This window comes from Hemitrygon akajei, chromosome 9, assembly GCF_048418815.1.
Source record: "Hemitrygon akajei chromosome 9, sHemAka1.3, whole genome shotgun sequence".
Taxonomy (NCBI): domain Eukaryota; kingdom Metazoa; phylum Chordata; class Chondrichthyes; order Myliobatiformes; family Dasyatidae; genus Hemitrygon; species Hemitrygon akajei.
The window spans coordinates 125,880,436-125,890,015 of NC_133132.1; the positions used below are offsets into that span (position 1 = coordinate 125,880,436).

A 9,580-nucleotide genomic window follows, 5' to 3' on the forward strand; every position below is an offset into this window, starting at 1 on the left:
GATAGATTGATAAAAATTGGTGATGGCCATAGTGGACATGCCAAGTATCTTTAGCCTTTTGAGGAAGCAGAGGTACTAGTGAGCTTGTTTGGCTCAGGGTAAGTGGCTGGTCCAGGACCAGTTTTTGGTGATGTTCACTTGTAGGAATGTGAAGCTCTCAACCCCCTCAATCTCTGAGAAAGTAAGGAGGCATGGGATCCAAGGGGATATTGCTTTGTGGATCCAGAACTGGCTTGCCCACAGAAGGCAAAGAGTGGTTGTAGACGGGTCATATTCTGCATGGAGGTTGGTCACCAGTGGAGTGCCTCAAGGATCTGTTATGGGACCCTTGATCTTCGTGATTTTTATAAATGATCTGGATGAGGAAGTGGAGGGATGGGTTAGTAAGTTTGCTGATGACACAAAGGTTGGAGGTGTTGTGGATAATATGGAGGGCTGTCAGAGGTTACAGTGGGACATTGATAGGAAGCAAAACTGGGCTGAGAAGTGGCAGATGAAGTTCAACCCAGACAAGTGTGAAGTGGTTCATTTTGGTAGGTCAAATATGATGGCAGGATATAGTATTAATGGTAAGACTCTTGGCAGTGTGGAGGATCAGAGGGATCTTGGGGTCTGAGTCCATAGGACGCTCAAAGCAGCTGCGCAGGTTGACTCTGTGGTTAAGAAGGCATACGTGTATTGGCCTTCGTCAATCATGGAATTGAATTTAGGAGCCGAGAGGTAATGTTGCAACTATATAGGACCCTGGTTAGACCCCACTTGGAGTACTGTGCTCAGTTCTGGTCGCCTCACTACAGGAAGGATGTGGAAGCCATAGAAAGGGTGCAGAAAGGATGTTGCCTGGATTGGGGAGCATGCCTTATGAGAAAATTTTGAGTGAACTCGGCCTTTTCTCCTTGGAGTGACAAAGAATGAGAGATGACCTGATAGAGGTGTATAAGATGATGAGAGGCATTGATTGTGTGGATAGTCACGATTATCTCTACAGTTCTTTCATGCTTATCCCCTCCCCCTCCCCCCTTTATCTTTCCTCTGATTGGTTTTCCACCTGGCGCCTCTAGGCCCTACCCCCTCCCCTATCTCTATTACTGGGCTTCGGCCCTCTCTTCCCCCCCATTCCTGATGAAGGGTTTCGGCCTGAAACGTTGGCTACTCTTTTCTCATGGATGCTGCTTGACCTGCTGAGTTCTTCCAGCATTGTGTACGTTTTCTAGGTACAGAGAAGATGTCAGAGGTAAGTGTTTTACTCAGAGAGTGGTGAGTGCATGGAATAGGCTGCCAGCAACGGTGGTGGAGGCGGATACAATAGGGTCTTTTAAGGGACTTTTGGATAGGTACATGGAGCTTAGTAAAATAGAGGGCTATGGGTAAGCCTAGTAATTTCTAAGGTAGGGACATTTCTAAGGAAGGGCAAACACGAGGAAATCTGCAGATGCTGGAAATTCAAACAACACACACAAAATGCTGGTGGAACACAGCAGGCCAGGCAGCATCTATAGGGAGAAGCACAGTCGACGTTTCCCTTCGTCAGGACTAACTGAAAGGAAAGTTAGTAAGAGATTTGAAAGTAGGAGAGGGAGGGGGAAATGCGAAATGATAGGAGAAGACCGGAGGGGGTGGGATGAAGCTACACTCAGGTTGGAGGAACAACACCTTATATACCGGCTGGGTAGCCTCCAACCTGATGGCATGAACATTGACTTCTCTAACTTCTGTTAATGCCCCTCCTCCCCTTCTTACCCCATCCCTGACATATTTAGTTGTTTGTTTTTTTCTCTCTCTGCCCATCCTCCATCTCCCTCTGGTGCTCCCCTCCCCCTTTCTTTCTCCCTAGGCCTCCCATCCCATGATCCTTTCCCTTCTCCAGCTCTGTATCACTTTTGCCAATCAACTTTCTGGCTCTCAGCTTCACCCCACCCCCTCCGGTCTTCTCCCATCATTTCACATTTCCTCCTCCCCCTCCTACTTTCAAATCTCTTAGTATTTCTCCTTTCAGTTAGTCCTGACGAAGGGTCTCAGCCTGAAACGTAGACAGTGCTTCTCCCTATAGATGCTGCCTGGCCTGCTGTGTTCCACCAGCATTTTGTGTGTGTTGTTTCCTAAGGAAGGGCTTGTATTGTGCTGTAGGTTTTCCATGTTTCTATGAGGAATGGAAGTAGTTCAAGGAAAAATCTTTGCTGGATCCCAGAACTAATGGAGTACATGAGCTCAATTTCTGGAGCATGATGGAACCAGGAGTGCGCCTCCTGACATTTTGGACAATTACGGATATGGTGGCCCACTACTTTCTATATTATTGCTGTGGTCACTTTAGGGAAATATAAATTTTGAAGGGGGCACCTGGATTTGAACCAGGGACCTCTTGATCTGCAGTCAAATGCTCTGCCACTGAGCTATACCCCCCATATCTGAATAAGGCTCTAGTCAGTCTGTACTTAAGAGTATTGTCAACAGTGTTGGGTCCCTTATGGGCAAACATGTCAAAAGTTGTTGACAGGCCAAAAAGATTACTTTATCAAAACTGTTGCATGTTAAATTAAAATATAGACATCTCCATAAACAGGCTAAATCCCAGTAAAGACAGTCATCTTTTCCACACAGTGCATACACTAAATTTACTCTAACACTTTATTTTAAAGAATCTCTTTTTCCAAAATAAAGCGTGCCATGTAACTGGGTCATTTAACAGTGCCATCATTCTCTAATGTTCTATCTTCAGGAATCAATCACCTCTCCAGCAATAGTTGGTCATAATTTACCATTCAAAATAACATAACATTTCTGTATTTTTGTTACTTAATTGAAATAAGAATCTCCTAAAGTTACTTTTGTTATTACTATAATTTCCTGTGTGCATACATCTACTGATGCTTCTGGACACATCATCAGTGATGTTCCTGGAATCATCGGGTATTTCGGGTCTTTCAACATCATACATCCTTCTCCAGGTGACCCAGCTGGGGCTGATCAGACCCCAGCCTGTGTCCAGATGGCGAGCTACACATGACTCCATGGCTTCCGTCTCTTGAGCCACCCTTTTATTTTATTTTTCCACTCTTCTCCGGGTGTCTGTATACTAAACTCAATTCCTCACTCCTCACAAGGCATTTGATGCACCTGTCCAGGTACAGAAATCCTGTGCTTCCAGCTGGCTGGTGTGTTCAAGGACATCTTCAACCTCACACTACTGTGGATCGAGGTTGCTACCTGCTTCAACAGGGCTCAAGAACACCAGGCCGAGGTGCTTCAATGACTATTGTCTGGCAGTGCTCACATCTACCACTATAAACTGTTGCATGAGATTGGTTATAGCTAGACTTCTGTCTGAGCAAAGACCTGGATCCACTGCAATATGCCAACTACTGCAACAGGTCTACAGTGAATGCAATCACACTGGCTCTGCACATGGTTTTGGACTACTTAAACAACAGCAAAACAATTGTCAGTCTGTTGTTTATTTATTATAAATAACACTTCAATACCATCATCCCCTCAGTATTAATCACCAAGCTTCCATACCTGTTCCTTGGTACCTCTCTCTGCAACTGGGCCCTTGACTTCCTAACTGGGAAACCACAGTCAATACAGCTATAGTCGGCCCTCCTTATCCGTGGGGGATTGGTTCTGAGACCCCCCCCCCCACCGCGGATACCAAACAACGCGGATGCTCAAGTCCCTTATTTAACCTGTCTCAATGCAGTGGTCTTTAGGACCCAGTGGAACCACGGACGTTTTTTAACATGTCTCAGTACGGTGGACATTAGGACCTGGCGGTGAAGCTTTGAAATCACAGTGTTTCTATTCACAAAAATAATCACGATTACAATTGAAAATAAAGTGTAAGTAATAAAGCAATCGGAAAGAGGTACAACGCCATCAGTCATTGGAAAAGTGTTAGGCTACAGTCGGTCAACGATCGGAACAATTTTAATGGAGCATGTGAAAGGCACTGCCCCGATGAAAGCTACAATTATTACTAAGCAACACAATGGTTTAATTATTGAAATACGTATGTTTCTTAAGTGTTTTATATGCATAAAAAGGTAAAATATGTACTGTATACTAAGAAAAATGTTTGACCAACTGATGCTAAATAATATCGGATGTACCTGTTCCGATTTCAAATCCGACTTAAAGACGGACTCAGGAATGGAACTCATTCATAGCCTGGGGGCTGCCTGTACTTTTAAGTCATTTCTAGATTACTTATAATATCTAATACAATGTAAATGCTATGTAAATAGCTGATATACTGTATTGTTTAGGGAATAATGACAAGAAAAAATAGTCTGTACACGCTCAAACTATGAGCGCTGGAGAGAGAATCTTCGGGTTTTCCTGATCCGCGGTTGGTTGAATCCGTGCATGCGGAATCCACAGATAAGGAGGGCCGACTGTATATTATAACAGCTCCTCCTCACTGACATCAACACCAGTGCACTTCTCTGCTCTCTCTAAACTCACACAATGTGGCTTAACACAGTTCAAATTCCATCAGATGACACTGATGTTTTTGGTAAAATCCATGATGTCAGCAAGGAGGCATCCAGGGGTGAGATAGCTGGGCTGGTTAGCTGGTATTGCAACAACCACCTCACACTCAGCATCAGCAAGATCGTGGAATTGATTGTGGACTTTGGAAAAGGAGGGTCAGAAAGTATGCTCTAGTACTCAATCAGGGTGAACTCCTCAAGTTCCTGTGTGTCAGCATCTCTGAGGATCTATCCTGGGCCCAGAACATTGATGCAGTCACAATGAAGGCCTTCCAGTGGCTCTATTTCTTGAGGATTTTAAGAATTCTTGTTGTCACCAAAGACTTGCAGATTTCTATAGATGTACATTGGAGAACATACTGATCGGTTGCATCACAACCTGGTACTGAGGCTTCAACACACAAGATCTCAAGAGGCTGCCATGGGCTGTAGACTTAGTCAGCTCCTTCACTGGCACAACCCTTCCACAAGAGGCAGTGTGTTATGGTGCACCCATCACTAAAGACCTTCAGCATCTCAGGCATATCCTCTTCTTGGTACTTCCATAGGGAGCACAATATTTCAGGAATAACCCTCTGCTATCAGATTTTTGAATGGGGTGATTCATAAGTTTGTGGCCTTAGGTAGAAGGAGTCAGTTTTAGAAAACCTAGCACATTTATTTTTCACCCTCCCCTAGTGTTGCCACCATGTCCTCGTGGACCTCCTTGGGTGATAAGCCCTTGAGACCGAGGTAGCGGATGACTGCACGAAGGCTGATGTCGTCCATTTTCTCAGACAGTGCATACTTGCAATTTTCAATTATCTGAAACAGAAATACCACAGAAGTTATTAACTTCAAACTTTCTGCATAATCACTCAAAGAGTTGAACTGCACGTGCATGTAACGAGGGCTGTATAACTAACTCATCTTGTTCTACCTTAGGCCATGAACTTATCAATCACTCCTGCTGTGAACACTTTCTGGAGGTCCAAGACTTCTACAAAGAAGGGATCCACGACCGCTGGTCTAAGTGTGTAAATGTAGGAGGGGACTGTGTTGAAAAATAAATGTGCTAGGGTTTCTAAAATTGACTCCTTCTACCTTAGGCCACGAACTTATCAATCACCCCTCGTATTACCTTAAAGAAGAGATTCTGCTGGAAACCTTGAATAACATATACAAAATGCTACAGGAACTCAGCAAGTCAGGCAGTATCTATACAGGGAAATAAACAGTCAAAAGGCCGAGACCCTTCTTTAGGACAGGAAGGAGTTTCTCAGGCTTCTTATCAGTGCCACTTTTAAATCTGTCCATCAGGAAATATGGGAAAATACCTAATGGGTCTCCAGCAACACACACACAAAACACTGGAGGTACTCAGCAGGTCAGGCAGCATCCATGGAAATGAATAGATAGTGAACATTTCAGGCCGGAACTCTACTTCAGGACTGAGAAGGAAGGGGGAGATGCCAGAAGAGAAAAGGTGGGGGTGGGGGGGGGGTAGGGGAAGGAGACTAGCTAGTCGCTGATAGATGACTGTGGTAATGGGTCTGGGTGAGTACATGGTCAGAGCTGGAGGGTAGCAGAGATCACAGAGGGGAAGCAGCAAGAGAGTGCTTAAATTTGTTTATTCTTTCTGTGAATGATTTAGCTTAAACTTGAGCACAGAGATCTTCTGCCCTGGTGTTCTGTGACACATAGTACACATTGCCATTCATGGCCAATGTCAGTTGCAGCTAAATTGCTTTCTGAATCAAATGACTGGGGGCTCAAGACACACATGTCTACCCATGTCCTTATGAAGTGCTACACTGCTGGAGATGATAAACTGAGGCCCCATCTGCTGTCTCAGCCAGACATAATATTTTAAACATGAGCATGGGGAGCAATCCATGGTGTTCTGATCAATATTTATCCTTTAGGAAACATCACTAAAACAGATTATCTGGCTATTATCGAATTGCTGTTTGCGGAAGCTTGCTGTGTGCAAATTGGCTGCTATGTTTCCCACAGTCCAACAGTGACTGTGCTGCAAAAGTACTTTGTTCCTTGAAAAAAATGCTTCAGGATGCTTCGAGGTCATAAAAGGCAGAATGTAAATTCATGTTTTCCTTTTTCATGTGTCTACTGCTAATCATACAGGATTTCAAGTAAAAAGTCTTAAATTGACAAGTTTAGTTTGTATTTAAGTCCATTTTAAAAATAGAAAATTGAACTTTTTTCTGGGTAAGTAGTGTTATTAAGAGTTCATTTCCTGCTCATAAACAGGGTGAACAGTCTAAGACAGTCACCAAACACAGCTCATGTAAACAAGCAGCAGATTGCTTTTGTCTCTCCTGACTGGCCACTGATAATCTAGTGATAATCTCCTCTGTGCTGTATACATGTTAAGAAATAAAAGAAAGCAGATCAGAGTTTGCTGTATTACAGGAGCCATTTGGAAAAAAGCAAAAAGTGCTAAACACTGCAGCCAAGTTCTACCATCTGCTGCAAACTACTGCAGGTGTCAGAGGACCTAAACTTTTCACAAAGTGTAATAAAATAGCACAAAGAGCCAATGTGCTCTAATGATTGCAAAACAGAGAGAGAGGAGGTCGGCACATTTTATCAAAGTTTACTTAGTCTACGGAGATTTGCATACAGATGGCAGGGTCATGCGATGTGTGTGCTGCTCCAGAAGCTGGGGATAGGCTTTCGCTTATACAGCCTTTATACACACACAGCTTTCACCGAGGCAACGTGGAGAAGTCTAAGTCTAGAGGCGCTGAATAGTCATTGAAGTAGCTAGCTTTGTTTAAAGGGGAAAGAAAAAACGCTCAGAGAAAGTCTTTGTGAAATGGATAGGGTGTGTTTTGGGAAAATGATCAGTAGGGTGAAAGAATGAGGGCCTGCTACCAGGAATGAGAATGAGGGGTTGGTGAGGGCAGTGTTGATTATTGCAGTTATGCATCCTCATTCCTGAGCTGGAAGGACAAATACAGCTGATTAATGGATTAACACCTTCTCCAATACAGGCAAATAATGTTTTCCTCGCATAGTTACGTAACTGTTCAGCAGAACGTGTAGAGCACTAAAAACACGTAGGCAATTTTATCCATTTCCTATCTGCTTGGATGAAACTCAGTGTCTTGCATGAAAATAATTAAATTATTGGTTAACAATGAAACCATATTCATATATCATCCTATGTTTTTGCTCAGCTAGAATTTTTCAACAATGAAAAATTTGCCCAGTTGGAATTAATAAGTAAGCTGCATAAAGAATTAGCAGGGTAATTAAATCAATACCAGGTCAGCTACTGGTGAATTGTTTCAATGCTGATAATAAGCCTACACCACGATTTGAATTAACGGCAATATGTGACACTTAGCATTCAGTAAATATATCTCTACTCATTTTAATCCACAAACTTGGTGGTGTACCAGCATCACTGTCAAGTGACAGTGGCATCACCTCATCTTGTGAATGTGTCAACAAACCAAACATCAAAGAAAGAAGATTGCTCTGGGTGATGTCAAAGGAACGCTGTTTCCACTGGCAACAGGCTGGACTGTTCAAGGCTGTGCTCATTTATTAGATGAGTGCCCCATATTGCAGCTGCGATAATGCTGGAGCTTTAATGTGGTGGTTCTGGTGATTTAGAAAATTATAGCTGACAAAAAGTTCTGCCAATTTGAGTATAATTTTGGAAGTAAACTGATGTTTTTGTCAACGCTGGACATTAATCCTTCTCAATTTGACTTTCTCAGATGAGAGATAGAAACAGTGTTCTGAAAAGCCTTTTACATCGATCCAGAAATTTGTCAATAGTCTTTATAGAGAAATTGTTCCAACATTTGCACAAGTTTTTATGCCAATAGGCACTTGCTTCTACATTTTCTAAAATTGCACCAGGCACTAAAGATGACAAAAAGAAATGGAAACCAATGTAAGCAATCCTGGTTAGTGCAAAGTGTGGATTACATGTCTTCTACATTCTTTAAATTCCTTCTCACTTCATTGATGTTATGAGAATAAAAAAAAGCCTTAAAATCATTTAACAGTGTTTTGTAGACATAATAATCATAGCTGGTCAAAATTTTCACTTTAGATACCGTTCAGGACAAGTTGTGTCCAAAACTGCATCTGTTTTGAAAAGGTGTTTTTCTTTATGCAAATTCACAATTTTCAATAGTCCAACAGAGATTTTGAAATTTTAGTTAGTTAAAGTATACTTTGATTTATTTAAGGTTGGCAATTGCTAAAAGTTTAATGAAGCCATGGGAAAGTCAGTTCTTCGTAAATAAGTCTTTTTAATGCCTCTACTTTCTGAATAGGCTGAATAGAGCTGGTCTATGTGCGACCCTCTACAGATGCACAGTGGAGAGCAGTCTGACATGCTGTATCACTGTGTGGTACAGAAAATGCACTCTGGTAGACAGGAGGGCTCTGTAACAGGTAACTTTAAACTACCCAACACTTCACCGGCTCCAGCCTACTCATCATCAAGGACATAAATACAAGAAATAGCCAGCAATATCACAAAGGATCCCACCCACCCTGCTTATGGACTGTTTGTCCCACAACCATCAAGGGAGAGGCTATGCAGCATCCATGCCAGGACAACTAGCTTTGAAAACAGTTACTTCCCCCAAGCTGTCAGGATGATCAACACCTCCACCCATTAATCCACCTCACCCCCACTATATACACATCAACTAGCATCACTCTATGTATATACATCACTCTATGTATATAATGGGCTAATTGTACATTGTGTTTTATTGCATTGTTTTTATATTTCTATTTATTGTATTTTTTATTGAATTCTTTGAGTTCTATTGAAGAATTTTATTGAATTCTATTGAGTTTTCTTATGCTACAGCAGATCCAGAGTAATAGTTCAATTCTCCTTTACACTCATGTACTGATGAATGACAAAAAACATTCCTGAATCTTGAATTATCAATCTTAAAATCACAGCACAATTTTCCACTTGCATGTAGCCCACTTAGCTTGCTGACAGTAATTTAAAATACAAAACCATATACCAGTTTTGTTGAGAGAGAAGTATAAGCAGTGCAAATGAGCAGGAATTCCAGGACAACCTGTTTAAGAAAGAGCAA

At 42.2% G+C, this 9,580-nt stretch overlaps 1 non-coding gene across 1 annotated transcript; it reads right to left on the reverse strand.

The window, feature by feature from the left end:
* Window positions 1–2,331: 2,331 nt before the first annotated feature.
* On the reverse strand, window positions 2,332–2,403 carry trnac-gca (transfer RNA cysteine (anticodon GCA)). The gene has a single exon. It is a non-coding gene; the product is annotated as a tRNA-Cys (tRNA).
* Window positions 2,404–9,580: the final 7,177 nt, after the last annotated feature.